The sequence below is a fragment of the Nyctereutes procyonoides genome, unplaced genomic scaffold (assembly GCF_905146905.1).
Source record: "Nyctereutes procyonoides isolate TBG_1078 unplaced genomic scaffold, NYPRO_anot_genome, whole genome shotgun sequence".
NCBI classification, from domain to species: domain Eukaryota; kingdom Metazoa; phylum Chordata; class Mammalia; order Carnivora; family Canidae; genus Nyctereutes; species Nyctereutes procyonoides.
Genome location: NW_026575135.1, coordinates 7,332,790 through 7,351,372, shown reverse-complemented (window position 1 = coordinate 7,351,372; position 18,583 = coordinate 7,332,790). Strand labels below are relative to the sequence as shown.

General features: G+C 37.6%; 1 protein-coding gene across 2 annotated transcripts in view; it reads left to right on the top strand.

Annotated features, from left to right (window-relative positions):
• The window catches only part of KIAA1958 (KIAA1958 ortholog), a 153,685-nt gene that overhangs the window by 50,899 nt on the left and 84,203 nt on the right, over positions 1-18,583 (top strand). The gene's annotated exons all lie outside the window — the stretch shown is intronic.

Here is an 18,583-nt window from a genome sequence, read left to right as displayed (position 1 = left end):
ATGCTTAGAATGAACAAGAAAAGACTTGAGTGTTCGTTTGGGGAGGGTAGGTTTTCTGATGAAATCATATAAGAGCATAATGCAGTATCCTTCACCAAGTTCATTTCATTCAGCCAGGTCAGAAAGAGGTATGTTTTTGCAGAAATACTCTGGCTTCTGCAGTTTTCCTAAAAGCCTCTCTTAGCTCTTGGAGATTTCATCCCTTCTTTCTTAAGGTATTTGTTGTGTCATCTTTGAGAATCCTCTGCATTTGCTAACTGCTGTAAGTCTGGCAGACATTAATCTGTTAAAATGAATCTACTTTGATGATAGCAGTTCTTCAGCATTTTTCAGCAACTTATTCAAATCCTGTGTTTTTGAAGATTTTGTAGTTTCAATTTACATTCATCTTCATTTTATGTGGTCAGATAAATGAGGTAAAGAGGTTCCCAAAAATAGACACTAGTATTTGGGGTAGGGAGAGTTTAAGTGGAGACTGGTCAGTTCATTGGTGAGTATTTTTGTGCATGACAGCTTTGCTATTCACAATCTCATAATTATAGGGTCATGGTTGATGAGCATCTGAATAGTGAGTACTCCTGTACTTTATTTGTGGGAGTAGTGAGTGAGTGTTCAGTGATCTGTTAGAAAATTTAATTTAGTTCACTAGCTTATTCAGGGACTGAAGTGACTGAATGCAGAAATCCCTGGAATGTACTTCTTTCAGTTGTCACACTTCAAACTTTCAAAAAGTTTGGCAGACTGACAGAGGATTAAGGGTCTTTGGTTTTAAGCCTTTTCAGTTCCCTTGTTTCTAATGCCTAGTCTGCTTACACCATATTCAAAGTAATCCATCTTTAGTGTTTACAGGCTTACTGTACATGTGAGTATAAAAATAGATTGGCAGCCTATGGGAACCGGGCTTATGTCAGGCAGGGTCATTACATGAGGCAATCAATCACTCTTAGCTCGGGAGGCTTAAAAATCAGTAATCAATGCATTTCCCCCCCACATCCTCATGAAACAGTGGTGTTTAATGTTCAAATATGTTATAATACAGAGGTGATTACCAAGAAATCGTCAACATGGGTGAATTTGGGATTACTAATTTAAAAACAAGGAAAATCCCTTGTTTCTCTGGCACCTTGGTCAGATACTCTCAGGGTTGTGGAGCAGTAGTTGCAGTTCTGAAAGTGAGAGGGAGGAGCTATCCATCTTTTGTAAATTCTTTGCTAACTCTCAGGAGCTTCACATCAGCATAGAGCTTGCATGCCATTCCTTTGAACCAGTACAGCACATGACGACCCCTTTCTGATGAGGCAAGGGGAGAGGAGCATGCTGAGCCTGGTGTAGGTACAGGGTTCAGGAACATCACCCAAGAGGTGTAATGTAGTGTTTACTAGCATTGATTCAAGCGGACTAACTTGATTTGAATCCTGACTCCTTGACTTACTAGGAATGTGACATTGGACAAGTCTGACTCCATTTCCTCATCTGTAAAGTGGAGATAGTAATAGTATTTCCTCATAAAAGTCAACGCATTAATATATCTGATGTGCTTAGAATGAAGCCTGGCACTAGTAAGTACCATCGGTGGGTGTTTTAATTATTTTATTGTTAATTTCATTTCTCAGGGGAGTTTCCTCTGACATTTCTGAATAGGCCCAGTCTCTGCTTTATAAGGTCTAGTGGCACTACTTTTAACAGTGATGATAAGTGCCATTTACTCGGTTTATTTGTTTGATTATTGAGTTAATGACACTTTCTACATTAAGTGAGAGTAAGAATTGTATTTGGTTTTGCCCTTTTCTCCCCACTTGTGCTCTTTGTCACTATCTCTGTCACAAATAAAATCTTAAAAAAAAAAGATAAGAGTACTCCTCTTTCCCTCTCTCCTGCTCTACTCTCACTCGCTCTCTCTGTCTCTCTCAGGTGAATAAATAAAAATTAAAAAGTCTCTGCTTTTGACTCTGTCTCGGCATAGAGGTGTATTAAAAGATTAATATAGGAAGATGTTTGTTGTAGCACCTGCATTAGTGAGTATGTGGAGTGAAACTAAGCAAAATGCCTAAAAGTATAGACTTCATAGTTAATTATAGTATATTCATTACTAAAAATCATTTAGAAGCATGGTTTTTAAATGGAGATTCTTATATTGGCTGCAAGATAGTCACCAAATACTGATAGAAGCAGACCTCCATGCCCAACCTCTTGGTCAATGAATCAGAAGCTCTACATTTTAGCTAAGAAACAGGATCTATATTTTCTAACAGGAAACCTGGGTGATTTCAGTGCATAGCCTGATTTGGGAGCCCTCATTGTGCATTGACTCTCAGTCAGTTGAGCTAAAGGACCTATTCATCTCCCCCCTCCCTCTTTTTTTTTTCCTTTTTTTTTAAAGTGGGAAAGAGAGAATCCCAAGCAGGCTCCACACCCAGCACAGAGTTCTATACAGGATCCGATCCCATTACCCTGAGACCATGAGCTGAACAAGAGTCAGACACTGAACCAACTGAGCCACTCAGGCACCTCTCTACTCCTCTCTTAAAGCCAAATGAAATACCAACTATATTAAAATCTGTGGGGACCCTGAAAACAAACAAAAAAGAGAGAATTTAAGAAGAGCCAGAAAAATAATCTGCAAGAAGAAAAGAAGATAAGAGTATTCAAAAAGCTGATTAGTGCTGAGCACCTAATACAAGCCAAAGAAATGTCATCTCCACACTCTACCCTGGAAAAAATTAGTGGATGGCCTTCCCCAGAAAAGAGTAGAAGATTCTCCTAAATATCAGAACAGTAAGGCTTAGCTTGCAGGTGGTAGTTGTAGTTGCTGGTACCATCTTCCTGGTGCAGAGCATCTACCTTAGAGCTCATCTCCAGGCAGCATTTTGAAGGAATGTCTCATTAAGAGTGAGTGAACTCATTTCTCGTTTTGGTCACTGCGGACAGTCCTGAGATCCCACGAGCAGAGGCTGAACAAGAGAGTTAGGAACAAACAAGACCGAGATATTATACTACACTGAGTAGGTGATCGTGGTGTTCATCCTCTTACTTCATAGGGACCTCTGGGGACCCAGGTGAAGTTTGGAATATCTTTGATATCTTAGATTTCCCTTGAGAAGACCCAGGTTGTGGTTAGTTTCTGCATTTGTACTTCTCAGAGGGACCCAGCTGTCAGCCTTTCCTAAGCACCCCCTACACGGAGGGCAACTTAGCTTCTGGCTGAGCTCCTTGGAGTGGAGCAGGACACAGTTCTGGAAAGTTTACTCCCTAACATATACACGCTTACATACTCTTACCTAATTCACAAACCTTTTCTCTTTGGTTTTGTTGTTATTATACAGTCCTCTTCACTTAAACTTCTTTTGTGAGCGAGGCAAAAGATTGCAGCAGGCGTTCTGGGTCAATTTTCTCCCTTCCCTTCCCCTCTCCTCCCTTCCCTTCCCTACACTCAAAGTGGGGGCTCAGACTCATAACCCTGAACTCAAGAGTGGCATGTTCTACAGACTGACAGCTACACTCAAAGTGGGGGCTCAGACTCATAACCCCGAACTCAAGAGTGGCATGTTCTACAGACTGACAGCAGCCAGGTGTCCCTCTGGTCAGTTTTCAATAATGTATAATTTTGATTAAAGATGATGTATTCTTGTCAAAGGAATTTTAGCCACTGAATATTCCACTTGGATTGTTGACCCAGTCTCCTTCTCTGAATTGCTACTGTACTTCATGCAACCCTGTACGTGTGTGGACAGTTCTCATTAGGTTGGTCAGGAAGTAATGGGGCAAGGGAGACACACAATGCTAGGGTTGTTGAGCTGATATGTGGACAGAACAACTGAGTAGCATATTTTAAATCAGAGAATTCATGAGAACTCAGTTGAGTTCAGTATATAATCATTTGATTTTCATTCAATATTTATGAATGCCTTCTCCTTGTCAGCTTTGTTAAAGGTGCTGAAGACACAATGCTGGCCAAGGTTTCTGTCTTCAGTAGTCTGCATTTAGTGCTTATAGAAGATTACAGGGATGGCTGACACATAACTGCCTTGCCCCTGACTAGTGTACTTGTACAAAGATCCCCAAATCCTAAAAAAAAATTAGGAATCTAATTCTGGAATTTGGCTTCAGTCCAGAGAATGGTAATGCCATTTACTGAGATATTAATTAGGGAAATATTAGGGAATATATCTGCTAACTAGCTGCACAGAAGTAGGTGAAAGTATCATCTAGTAAGACAATACCATGAGAAAAGTGCCAGTTTTGAAGGTCAAAAGAGCCAATGACAAAAACTGAAAAGTAGCAGTAGGAATGCAAGGCAGGTCAACACTGAGAAATCTGCAAGTATCACTTCTAATGTGAAAAAGAAAAAAGATCAGATGTATATTTGACTAAATACTTGATAGAATTTAGCATCCTAGGGATGGTTGAGCGTCTGCCTTTGGCTCAGGGTGTGATCCTGGGGTCCTGGGATTGAATCTCACATCAGGCTCCCTGCATGGAACCTGCCTGTCTCTGTGCTTGTGTCTCTGCCTCTCTCTGTCTCTCTTATGAATAAGTAAATAAAATCTTTAAAAAAAAATCAACATCCTTTGCAATTAAGAAACCAGACAACGTTTTTTTTAACACAGCTAAGGAAATCTATTAAGAACAAATAACTAATAATCGTAATTAAACATCAGAAGCTTTGCCATTATAGTTAGGAATTAGAAAACAGTTTTGAAAAGTAAGGATGATGAGAGGGGATTTGCCTTCCTAAATGTAAAACCATATTCTGCTATAGGGATTTTAAATGATGCAGTGTTAATTATAAATTAGATAAATAGATCAATAAATCAGAATATAAACTCTAGAAATATACATGTGAGAAAGGACATTTTTGTCTTTGCTAAGGGACCATAATACTCAACCAAAACCTTATCAATTTTTAAATTCCTCTGTACTTTTCAGGGAAATGTGGACCTTCCCTCACTCTTGTATGGCTTCTAATACAAATGCTTTGGCTCCAGATTATAGGGTTTAGTCCTTTTACCAGTGCCCTGAAATTTAAGCCATTTTGATGTCTTTTAGAATTTTCTAAAATATTTCTTTATAACAAAATTAGGTTATTCACATTCTTAACCCATGTCACTGACTCCTGTCTTATCTGGACAATGGTACAACTTCACTACTCAGCATGCTTATTCCTAGAAAATGAGAGTCAAAGAAGAGGACTATTAATATGATATATAAATAGTAACTTCAAAATTTCATTCTCATGAGCAAATATTTCACAATACTAAGACTTGTCTTCCTTTTAACTGAGAACCAATAATTTATATATTTTAGTGAATTGTTTCCATATATAAGAATCATATACTTGTTATCCATGTTGATTAACTGATTAGTATATTTAAAATGTTAATTTAAGGTTTATCCCCTATGCGTAAAGTACATCTCTGTTTCATTTTTTCTACAAACTTTAGAAGTATAGCAGTAATACAAACAAGAAGCTTTGTAAAACTTAGTAATTTTGGAAACCAGAGATGAATTCTTAGAATTGAACCTGCCCTACAAATTCCTCTGCAAGAAGGGTATATTGGAGTCAAAGGTGACTTGCAGGATTTGGACTTCAGCAGCTGAGGAGGTAGTAATGTCATTTATTCAGATATTGTCAGGGCATGGTATATACCTGATAACCAGATTCATGGGGTAGATGAAAACAAAACATCATCTAGTGAAACAGTAATATGAGAAGATTGCCAGGACCACTGGTAAATTCTAATTTGTGTGTATGTGTTTAAGATTTTATTTGTTTGTTTATTTAATTGAGAAGAGAGCATGAATGGGGGGAGGAGAGGAGGGACAGGGATAAGCAGACTCTGCACTGAACAGGAAGCCCAATGTGGGGCTCTGTCCCAGGGACCCACGATCATGACCTGAGCTGAAACCAGGAGTTACTTAGCCAATTGAGCCACCCAGGTGCCTGTGATAAACTCAAGTTTTAACGGTCAAAAGGGATGATGAGCCCTAGCAAAGAAAACTGGGAAATAGTAGAGTGTGATGGAAGCCAAGGAAAGGGGATGTCAAATAAGACAGAGAACAGCTATTGGAGCTGCTGAGAAGCCAAAAGAAGAGAACTTGAGGAATGTCGATTGAAATTCTTGATGTGGAGGTTATTGGTGATCTTGGTTAGAGCAGTTCCAGTGGAGAATGCAGTGGCATATATATTTTCACATTGCTTTCTGAAATCAGGGATCAGCCTGCCATTAGTTCATTTACTGAAGTGGGGCTATATTTCCAGCATCTAGGACAGAGTCTTCATTATAAGACACTGCAACTCAAGTTTTGGAAAATTCTACCAGGAGAATGAGGGTATGTAAATTTAAAGGTAGCTAAAAATGTTAACATCACTCACTTTGAGATAAAATTTTCCATCTTTCCATTTATAATACTTCTTTGAGTGGGCTGTACAAGGCATGAACCATCATGTCAGATCATGCTCATTGATGGGAAAACAACTTTAAAATGTGATTGGATAATATTACTAGTCAATACATATGAAACAATTTGTATGAATGGAATGCCACTAGTTAATTTTAATCCTTTTCTAATAGTATGTAGTACAAGCTTATGCCTAGTATAAACTGCCGAAATTAAAAACATGGATAATTGGGAGTTACTAAGGATTCTGAGGTATTTATGGGTATTTTAAATGCATTAATGTATTTTTTTAAAGATTCTATTTATTTATTTGAGAGCGAGAGCAGGAGTTAGGTGGCAAGTGGCAGAGGGAGAGGGAGAAGCAGACTCCCTGCTGAGCAGAGAGTCTGACATAGGGCTCAACCCCAGGACCTTGGGATCATGACCTGAGCCGAAGGCAGAGGCTTAACTGATTGAGCCACCCATGCACCCCCTAGATGTATTAATATTTTTGAAAGCATTTTTAATATATTAGTATCAAATTATTGACTAAGATTGAAATGAGAGAGGGAGGCAAATCGTAAGAGACTCTTAACTATAGGAAACAAACTGAGGAGTGCTGGAGGGGAGATGAGTGGGGGATAGGGTAATTGGGCATTAAGGAGGGCACTTGATGGAATGAGTGCTGGGTGTTATATATGCAACTGATGAATCACTAAATTCTACCTCTGAAACTAATAACACACTATGTGTTAATTTTTTTAATTAAAAAAATTGACTAAGATTAATGTTTGTTTTCTATGACAGTAGGAATTTTGTTAAGAATTGTATTTAGGGGCACCCAGGTGACTCAGTCAGTTGAATGTCTGCCTTCAGCTCAGGTCATGATCCCAGGGTCCTGGGATCAAGGCACGACCTCCCCCCACCCAGCAGGCTCCCTGCTGAGCCCTCTCCCTCTGTCTGCCCCTGTCATGCTTAAGCACTGTCTCTCATAAATAAATAAAATCTTCACTGGGTGTTAATCTGTAAGTTGGCAAATTGAACACCAATAAAAAATAAATTTATTATAAAAAAAATAAAATCTTAAAAAAAAATAGAAGTATTTTCTTTAAGGTGGGTTGGCGGAGAGGGAGGGGTAAAGGAAGAGAGAGAATTCCATCCCATGACCCCGAGATCATGACCCAAGCTGAAGTCAAATTAATTAGGGACGCTTGGGTGGCTCAGCGGTTGAGCATCTGCCTTTGGCTCAGGGCATGATCCCGGTCCAGGGATCAAGTCCCACATTGGGCTCCCACAGGGAGCCTGCTTCTCCCTCTGCCTGTGTCTCTGCCTTGCTCTATGTCTCTCAGGAATAAATAAATAAAATCTTTGGGGGGAAAAAAAGGTAGGATTTTAAAAAAATGAAATCAAATTAATTAATTATGATTTTATTTATTTTGAGAGAGAGAACATGAGCCAAGAGGGAGTGACAGAGGGAGTGGGAGAGAAATCCATCCCCACTGATCAGGGAACCTGATACAGGGCTTGATTCCAGGACCCTAGGATCATGACCTGAGCCAAAGTCAGATGCTTGACCAACTGAGCCACTTAAAATTATTTTTATAATGAATTTGTTTTCTCGGCAAATGCATAATTAGCTTACATGATATAAATGTATATATACATTTTTAAAAAAGATTTTGTATATTTATTTATGAGAGACATAGAGACACAGGCAGAGGGAGATTTTGTATATTTATTTATGAGAGACATAGACAGAGACACAGGCAGAGGGAGATTTTGTATATTTATTTATGAGAGACATAGACAGAGACACAGGCAGAGGGAGAAGCAGGCTCCCCACAGGGAACCTGATGCAGCACTGGATCCCAGGATCCCGGGATCACGCTCTGAGCCAAGGGCAGATGCTCAACCGCTGAGCCACCCAGGCATCCCTGCCCTTTCCCCTCTTCATGTGAATTCCTGCTAATCCTTCAGCTTTTAGTTTAAATACTACTTCCTCAGAGGAGCTTTCTCTAATCCCCCAGAACAGAATAAGTTTCTCTAGTTTTATGCTCTCTTAGCATAAACTAGATAAAGTAGGTTGTCTTTGCAGAGTTTTTGTCAAAATTGCAACAGAATTGTTTCTTGTATAATTAGTCATCCCACCCTGCTCTGCATCCTTGAGTTTTCCATATAGGCACAGATCATGACTGTCTTGTTCATGACAGTATTCTAGTGCTTGTAGCCTAATGTCATTCAATATTTGTTGAATGAAAGGGTGCCACTGAAAAGTCCGTGTGATTTCTGTTAAACTCTGGGACCAAAATTTTAAGGTGGCTGCAGAATAACAGATCCTATAGCTGGTCTAAGGCCCATTGGCAGGATTCCTGGGGATATCTGGGTAGCTAGGTCTTGTTCTGTAACGCTGCTCTAAATTTAGTGTATACTTTGATGAATCTGTATTAGTCTAAGGCATCTGAGAAAGTTAAATGAGGACCTTATTCTTGACTGAGTATACCATAGTGTATTGTGTGTTCTGTTGGTCTCACTCTTCCACAAGTGTACCATGCCAAATTGTATGCTCTCTATAGTTAGAACATCAAAATGAGGAAAACCCTCTAATTTCAGGTGAAAAATTATTGAGTGATTGTTCTAAGCATTTTACAGTATTAATTAATTTAATCCTTATAATGTAGATTAGGGTTGGGGTTATTCTTCTCATACAGATTAGGAAAATTAGATGGAGACAGGTAAAGTAACTTGCCCAACGTCACACTGCATAAGCAGAGTTAGGATTTAAATTCTAAATTCTGGCAGTGGAGTCTATGATCTTAACCTCTGCACTGTCCTATCTTGGGACATGGAAGTGGTCTTTCATCCAGAATAGTCTGTGTGCAGAATTTCTTCAGCTTTATGCATATTGATTGGGCTTGGAGGAAAGCAGTTGAGGCTCTTCTGGGAGACTCGGAAGCTGTATCAGTCAGTGGAGAATTTGCCGATACTCACCTTTCCAACTGAGTGACCTGATTTTCTTCTGTAGCCATCCTCTTACAAATCTTGTTTTGATTTACCAAGTCTCATCTCTCAGGTAACCTGAACATTGACACTAGCCAAATGGTGTCTTTAAGTTTATACATTTAATTTCCCTTAACACTGTAAGTTCATACATTTAATTCCCTTTCATCTTAATTATATAGATGATCAAAGAAATAGAAACATAGGGAAAAAGTTGTCACTGCTGAGATACAGGAAGGTTAGCCATGAACTGTCAAGGTAAGACACCCTTTCATCCCCTCAGGAACCCCCTACCAGGTTTGGATAAATCCCTAAATGAACTTGAACTCCTGGAACTCAGAGTTCACAGGGCTATTGTAAGTGTTGTTTTGTATATTCAGTTTTTATTTTCTGTGTTATGATTGTACAGAAGTGTTCGTAGCTGTTTCGTGTTCATAGTGCATCATTCCTTTTGTCAATCTCTTTATACTGATCTATATATCCAGCTGTCTATTTGATACTTCCTTTAGTGTGTCTTAAAAGCACCTCAAAGTAACATGACAAAAATCAAACCGTTTCTCAGTGGTCAAGTCAGAATCTATAACTTCTTTCTTCCTTCTACCTCCTTTATCCAATCTTTTTGTCTTCTACCTCTTACTTGATTTTGAAATCTGTTCTCTTCTTTCCATCCCTCTGCCACTATCCAAGGTAGGTTACCATTATATCTTACCTGAATTGCTGCATTATTTCTCCTAACTGGATTCCTGCCTCTAGTCTTGGTCTCTTCAAGTATAATCAGAATAATGATTCTAAAGTCACCTTCTTGCTTACAACCATGTAATACTTTTATTTTTTTATTTTTATTTTTTTTAATTTTTTTTTAATTTTTTTAAAATTTATTTATGATAGTCACACACACAGAGAGAGAGAGAGAGAGAGAGGCAGAGACACAGGCAGAGGGAGAAGCAGGCTCCATGCACCGGGAGCCCGACATGGGATTCGATCCTGGGTCTCCAGGATCGCGCCCTGGGCCAAAGGCAGGCGCTAAACCTCTGCGCCACCCAGGGATCCCCCAAGTAATACTTTTAGATTATCTCTACAATAAAGTCAGGGGTGTCTGGGTATGTCAGTTAGTTAAGCATCTACCCTCAGCTCAGGTCGTGATCCCAGGGTCCAGGGATCAAGCCCCACATTGGACTCCCTGTTCAGTGGGGAGTCTACTTCTCCCTCTGCCCCTCCCCCTGCTCATGCTCTCTTTCTCTCTCTCAAATAAAGTCTTAAAAATATTATCTCTGTAATAAAGCCATAAGTCTTTTACATAATCTATAAGACCATCATAATTGAGCCCTTGACTACTTTTTCAGACATACTCTTATACCAGTTTCACCTTATGTTCTTCCATTCACCCATACCGAACAACTTCCATTAACTCTGTGTCTTCTGGGCCTTCACACAGGTCTACTTTTCACCTCTCACCTGACTTTTTTTTTTTAACTCATTTTATTTATTTATTTGTCAGAGAGAGAGAGAACACGAAAGCAGAAGGAGCAGCAGGCAGAGGAAGAAGCAGGCCCCCTGCTGAGCAAGGAGCCCCATGTGGGACTCGATCCCAGGACCTTGGTATTATGAGCTGGGCTGAAAGCATATACTTCACTGACTGAGCCATGCAGGTGTCCTTCACCTGACTAACTTTCATGCATCCTTTGATTCTCAACTTGCACATCATTAGATTATTTAGGTAACCTTCCCTGACTCATCCTGGTCTAGGTTAGATGCCCCCCGCCTTATGTTCCTGTAACACCGTGTTCTGTCTCTGTTGTAGCACTTATTACGCTTTATTGAAATTATTTATTTTATTGTTTCTCTTTTTTCTTAGACTATAAGCCCTGTGATGATAGAGAATTAGAATGTCTGTCTTTATCACCCTTCTCTTTCTAGGGGTCAGGCCAGTGCTTCACAATGCCTAATACATATTTATTGATAGAATGGATGACAGGTGACATTTTATGTTTGACTCAAGGAAGTAAGTTAGATGAACCAGTGAAAAAATCTCTGAAGTCATGTATTTCATACTCTCATTCAGGAAGCTTGACTAGAATAACTTTGAAAGTCAATTGAAATAGTTTCCACTGGGCAGAGTAAAAAAAAAAAAAAATTCTTTCCTCCCCCCCCCCCCTTTAGTAGACTCCATGCCCAGCATGGACCCCAATGCAGGACTTGAAATCATGACCCTGAGATCAAGACCTGAGCTGAAATGAAGAGTTGGACACAACTGACTGAGCCACCCAGGTGCCCCTAAAAAAATTCTTTTAAAATTATCTTAAATGATTCTCCAAGGTCAGACAGGATGTACTTTTCATAGAAAGGTATGCTCATGCTTGTCTATAGGTTGGGAGGTTTTATGTGTAAGTTAGACTATTGATGTTATGCCCTCAAAATCAAGGATTCCTGAGTTCACTGCCTTTTTAAAGAAAATTGGATAAATCATCACTCCTAACCTATACATTGGCTCTTCTCTTACAATATTTATCTTGATTAAGAACAAATCTATCCTGGCTTTCGAGATAGAAACCTGGGAATTGACTTAGCCTCTCTTTGCCCTTATCACTCAAAAGTGATTCACACCAATTGCTGCCTGTTATCTTCTAACAAATCTACCATCTTCCTTTTCGTAGGCCTCCAGTGTAGACTCCTGAAATAGCCCCTTTTGCCCTTTGCCACCTTATAACCTATCTCAAAAATGATCTTTCTAAAGTACAAGTTTGGCTTCTGTTTTTTTTCTGATTAAGGCCCCTCATAACATAAACTCCAAGCTCTTTGTATGGTATACAAAGACCATCATACTTTTGCCCTTGCATTATTCTTCCAATTTAGTCTTTTCCCATAGTTCCCTTCCTATATATCACAATCAAGTAATAACTGATTTCCTTATAGTTGGCTGAAATCATACTGTTTCACATCATTGTGCATTTATCTAGAATGCTTTCACCTCTTTCAGGAAGTAGATCCTGATTTGGTATTTCCCACCCCAAAAGTAGAATTAGTTATTATCCCCATATCTGGAACATATGTTATACCACACTCTTAATTATTTGACTAGTGAACTGTAACTTCTTGAAGTCAAGAACTCTGGTCTCATTTCTCTGCATTTGTAGAAAACCTAACACATTGTTAGGTTTTCTGGGGCTGCCCAACAAGTACCACAATCTGAGTGGCTTAAAACGATAATGTATTGCCTCACAGTTCTGCAGTCTAGAAGTCCTAAGTCAAGGTGTTGACAAGATCATGCTCCTTTTGAAATCTCTAGGGAATCTTTCCTTCCTCTTCCTACGTTCTAGTGGTTTGCTATCAATCTTTGGTGGTGTTCCTTGGCTTGCAGCTGCTAACTCCAGTCTCTATCTTTGCTGTCACATGGCTTTCTCCCTGTGTCTGTCTTCATATGGCTGTCTCCTTATAATGACACCAGTCATATGAATTAGGGGCCCATTCTACCTCTGTATGACTTCATGGAAACTAATTACATCTGCAATTATAGGTTACCTTATAGGTAACATTCTGAGGTATGGGGATTTAGGACTTACAAAACATATCTTTTGTTGGGAAGAGAGAACAATTCAGTCTGTAACAAGTATTTAGCACATAACAGATATTTAATAGATAATTTACTGAATTGAAATATAAATGAAATACATGTAATGTATTCATGGCATAAAATTAAAAGCTTTTTTATTATGATTTTTTAATTTGCTAGGTACGAAGTATCTTTCAGATTTATCTGTTTCCGAGCACCCCAGGGTGGCTCAGGGGTTTAGCGCCGCCTTCGGCCCAGGGCCTGATCCTGGGGACTCAATCCCAGGTCTCCAGGATCACTCCCTGGGCCAAAGGCGGCGCTAAACCCCTGAGGCCCCCCGGGCTGCCCTGCACTTTTTAGATTCTAAGAGTTGTAGTTAATGGAAAAATAAAATAGGAAGTATATGTCATTCTCAGTAAATAAGAAAAACACAGTAACCTTATTTCTAGTTTTGTAAAGGAGCCGTATTTCCCATGGTTTGTTTTATTTTCTTTTGTTTCTGGCTTTGTCAGTCACTGGTCTATTAGTTGAGACATCACTGCTTTTTAGATCATATCCGAGTTTCTGTAGATAGCACTGAAAGTTATATAGGGGATCTCCTAAAAGCAGGTAGCAGTGTTGAGTGTGTTTACCTTTGGTGGATACCTTCACCATCCCTGGATTATTTATATTCCATTAGCTATTGATGTAGTCTGGTTTATCTGATTTTTTATGGCTTGTGATTTTTGCATCCTAAGAAACTTTTGCCTACCCCAAGGTGACAAAAATATAATATCCTATGATTTCTTCCAGAATTGTTCTAGTTTTAGGCTTTAGATTTATTTTATTTTATTTATTGTTATTATATTTTAAGTAGGCTTCACGCCTAGTGTGGAGCCCAATTTGGGGCTCGAACTCACAACCCTGAGATCAAGACCTGAGCTGAGATGAAGAGTTGGACACAACTGACTGAGCCACCCAGGCACTCCCTATGTTTTAGATTTAGGTCTATGATCCATTTGAATTAATTTTTATGTATAGTTTAACTGAAGGGTGTTTGTTTTTTTTTTTTAATGGCTGTCCAATTGATTTAGCATTATTTAAAGATTAAAAGATTTTCCTTTACTATTGAATTGCCTTTGCCTTTTGAAGAAAATCAATTGACCAAATATGTGTGGGTCTGTTGCTGGACACTCGTTCTGTTCTAGTGATGTGTATTTCTATTCTTTTGTCAGTACCCCATGATCTTGATTACTATAGCTTGAAATTATTCTAAGCCTTAAAATCGGGTGTAGTGAGTTCTCCAACTTGAAAGATATTTGTTTTGGTTAGTCTAGATCTTTTGCATTTCCATATAAATTTTAGAATCAATTTATCTATTTCTTTAAGCTTCTTTAAGCCAACTGAAATTTTGATTGGAATTGTGTTGAATATATAGATCAGTTGGGAATAATACCAACCTAACAATCTTAAATACAGTACTTATCTCTATTTATTGATGTCACATTTAATTTCTCTCAACAGTGTTTTGTAGTTTTAAGTATAGAAGTCTTAGATACATTTTGTTAGATCTATTCCTAGGTGTTTAATACTTTTGGCACTACTATAAATAGAGTTTTTAAAATTTAATTTTCTACTGTTTTGTTGCTAAGTATATAGAAATTAATAGATTTTTTAAAAATATTAATTATGTACTTGACTACTTTGCTAATAAATTCATTTATGAGTTCTAGCAGTTTCATGAATTCTTTGGAATTTTCAACATAAACAGCAATATCATCTACCTGTAAAAATAGTTTACTTCTTCTAATTTTTCTGTTTTATTTCTTTTGACTGCATTATTTCAGTGTTACAGTGTTGAATAAAAGTGATACAAGTGAGCATTCCTGTCTTACTCTTGATCTTGGGAGAAAATAATTCAGTCTTTTACTATTAAGTTTAATATTAGCTGTAGAATTTTTATAGATATCCATTGTCAGCTTGAGGAAGTCCTACTATTATTAGCTTATTAAGAGTTTTTAATTGTTCATGAACATTTAATTTTGCAAGTGCTTTGTCTGCATCAGTTGGTATGATGATGTCATGGTTTTTATCCTGTGAAATGTTAATATGTTGAATTATATTGGTTGATTTTTGAATGGTCAGCCCACTTTCCATTCCTAAGATAAGTCTTACTTGGTCATGATGTATTACCCATTGTATATATTGTTGGATTCATTTTGCTAATGTTTTGTAAAGGATTTTTGCATAAAATAAAGAATGTTGATCTGTAATTTTCTTTATTGTAAGATTTTTATCAGGTTTTATAGTAGGGTTATGCTGGCCTCCTCAGACAAGTTGAGTAGTGCTCCCTTCTATTTTTTGAAAATATTTGCATAATTTTGGTATTATTTCTTCTTTGTGTGTTAGAATTTACCAGTGAAATCTTTTTCTTTTTCTTTTTTTTTAAGATTTTATTTATTTATTGAGAGAGAGAGTGAGCATGAGCTGGGAGTGGGGAGCAGCAGAGTGAGAAGAAGAAGCAGACTCCCCACAGAGCAGGGAGCCCAAGGTGGGGCTTGATCCCAGGACCCATGACCTGAGCTGAAGGCAGACACCTAACTGAGCCAGGGTTACATGGCTGATACATGGCTAGTAAGATTTTCTTTTTTTTTTTTTCTTGTGTCAATCTTTGTCATCCATCAGGAATTGAGATTCAGTAGTATTAAAACAACAGCAACACCAAATCCTTTGAAAGTTTCAGAAACTTATAAAGAGAGGGATTTTAAGGGCTGCGGGGCATATTGTTGTAACTGAAGTGAGGTGAAAGCCAACTAGACATTCATTGGTATTTGGCTGGTAACTCACTTTTGTCAGGTTTTGGAAAAGTGACTAATTTTTTCATAGCCTTTTTTTTTCTAAAAAGTTTTTCTCAATCTTTTGAAATGAAAGCATTTTCATGGACCTTCTTTACACCCAGTGCTGTGTTAAATCATTTTTTGTCATAATGTTATTTAAAATAGTATATATAAACATAAAATTTATGTTAATAAGACAGCTGTAAACCAAAATAGTTCCATAAATTCAAAGTTAAATTATAAAACCAACATAAACTCAAATTAACATTAATGTGATAGGGAACCAGATTTGAAACAACATCTTTCTACCATTACATTGTCAGAAGAAATGTAGTGTGTTAAAAGCATAGGCTTTGAAATAAGACTGAAGTTCAGATTTTGACTCCACTCCTGCTTTGTTCAAGTGACTTAGTTTACTCATTTATAAGATGAAGAAAATAATTTATTTAACTTACTAGAATTACTGATATAATTAGGATTATTGGTATGTCAAGTCCCAGAATAGTATCTGGTAATTAATAATTGTTCAATCAATATTAGCTGTAACAATAATTAGTTTTATGTTATTCTACTGAAACCTTAATGATCAGTTTTGGGTTTAATAGTAGAAAGCCTAGGGGAAACCTGGGTGGCTCAGTTGGTTAAGTATCTGCCTTTGGCTCAGGTCATGATCCCAGGGTCCTAGGAATGAGCCTTACATTGGGCTCCTTGCTCAGGGGAGAGCCTGCTTCTCCCTCTTGCTCTGTCCTTACCCCCACTCATGCTCACTCTCTTTCTCAAATAAGTAAATAAACTCTAAAAAAAAATAGTGTGGAAAATCTGACTAAATTTACTGGCTTTCTGATTTTGACTTTAATAATATAAATACTAATATATAGAATGTTTGCTTGTCTAAGTTATCATACAGTGTGGTAATAATAAATTTGTAGCTTTGTTTGCTAATTTAGGATAACTAAGTTTCATACTTAACCTAAACTCTCCTTGCTAGTCAGGGCTTTTTGAGTTTAGTTTTGTTTTTAAGATTTATTTATTTATTAGAAAGAGCAAGTGAGCAGGGGAGAGGGGCAGAGGGGCAGAGGGAGAGGAGGAGAGAGAATCCCAAGCAGACTCCCCCGCTAATGTGGGGCTTGATGGCAGGGCTCAGTCTCACGACCCGGAGATCATGACCTGAGCTGAAACCAAGAATCAGAGGCTTAACTGACTGAGCCACCCAGGTGCCCTTCTTTGAGTTTGTTTTTAGTCAAGTGTCACATGAAAACCCTAAAGCTAAGTGTCTAATCCAGTCTTTGCCCATATCATATATGGGAAAATACTATCTGAAGTTAATTTTAATTCTTGAAAATCTAGAAAAGGCATTTTTCAGCATAGAGCTTATCATCAGACTGTTGAAGCAAATTAGTAGGTTCTAGAACTGACTTCATTTTCAGCAGTTTGGAAGTATCTTAGTTGTCTTCTTCTTGATTCTATTTTTTTTAAGAATTTATTTATTTATTCATGAGTGACACAGAGAGAGAGGGAGAGGGAGAGGGACAGGTGCAGAGACACAGGGAGAAGGAGAAGCAGGCTCCATTCAGGGAGCCCAACATGGAACTCGATCCCGGGACTCCAGCATCACGCTCTGGGTCAAAGGCAGGCACTAAACTGCTGAGCCACTCAGGGATCCCCTTCTTGATTCTATTTTCTATTAAATTTAGAATATATTGCAGTATATTGGTAGCTATTCCTTGTCAGCTTGGACTCAATCCATTTAATTACCCTAAATACCAACCAATTATGCTCTCATAACTACATTGGTTAACATTGGTTGCCTGGCTGAAATATATTAATAACGATACTGGAAAAATATTTTCATTTTATGATACTCAGGAAAAGTTTAAGAGCCTCTTCATGAGATTGCTAGTGAATTTCAGAATGTAATAAAAGTGACTTATGATTACTACGTATTGATTCTTAAAGGTTGGTGATCGTTTTAGAATTAAGTAGATAAGCTTTTAACAAAATTTAAAATTATATCTACTTTATTTTTTATTATAATTTTTTTTTTCTGGCTCGTGGCACCTTCAGCAAAGGTACTAGTTTACTTACTACTGTATGTAGCTTTTGCCTGAACAGTAAACTCCTTGGAGTTCTACGTGCATATATAATTTTGTGTTTTGATTCTGCCACATTTTTACATGTTTGAACTGTGAAAACATCTTCATCAAATACTGGGCCACAATGTATATATTTTTTATATGAACAATATATTTATTTCAACTCCTTTTTATTTTCTCATTTATCCTGTGACATGTAAAAGTGTTGTATTGCTTCAGTATTACATCTGCCATTTTCATGATGTCAAATCATGATGCCTTTCATTTGATAATTATTAATGCAAAAGACAAGATTTGTATTTATATTTGCTAAGAAGAAAACAACACAAACAGGTATCCCAACAAATTGAAAGTTGAGTCATGTCACTTTAGGTGATTATGGATAATAATGTGAGTATAGATACAAAGGCAGTATTTGGATGCAATGTGATTTTTTACATAACTCATTATATGCTTATATTAATCATATTTTTATTAGAATCAAAGTGAAAACAGTTACATTTTGGCATAGAATTATAGACCTCGTAGTAATTTATTTGTGGAGTCCAATCTAAGAAACAATTGTACTTGGGGGATGATACAGAGAAATTGAAGGATTTTGCTCTGAGGTTCCAAAAACCAGAGATGGGTATTATTTTTTGTGTATCAGTTAGTAATTGAGTTCAACTTTATGTAATCAAATATGCCAACAACAGTGGCTTTAGCAAGATCAGGGCATTATCTTTCTTTATGTAACGAAGAATCCTAGA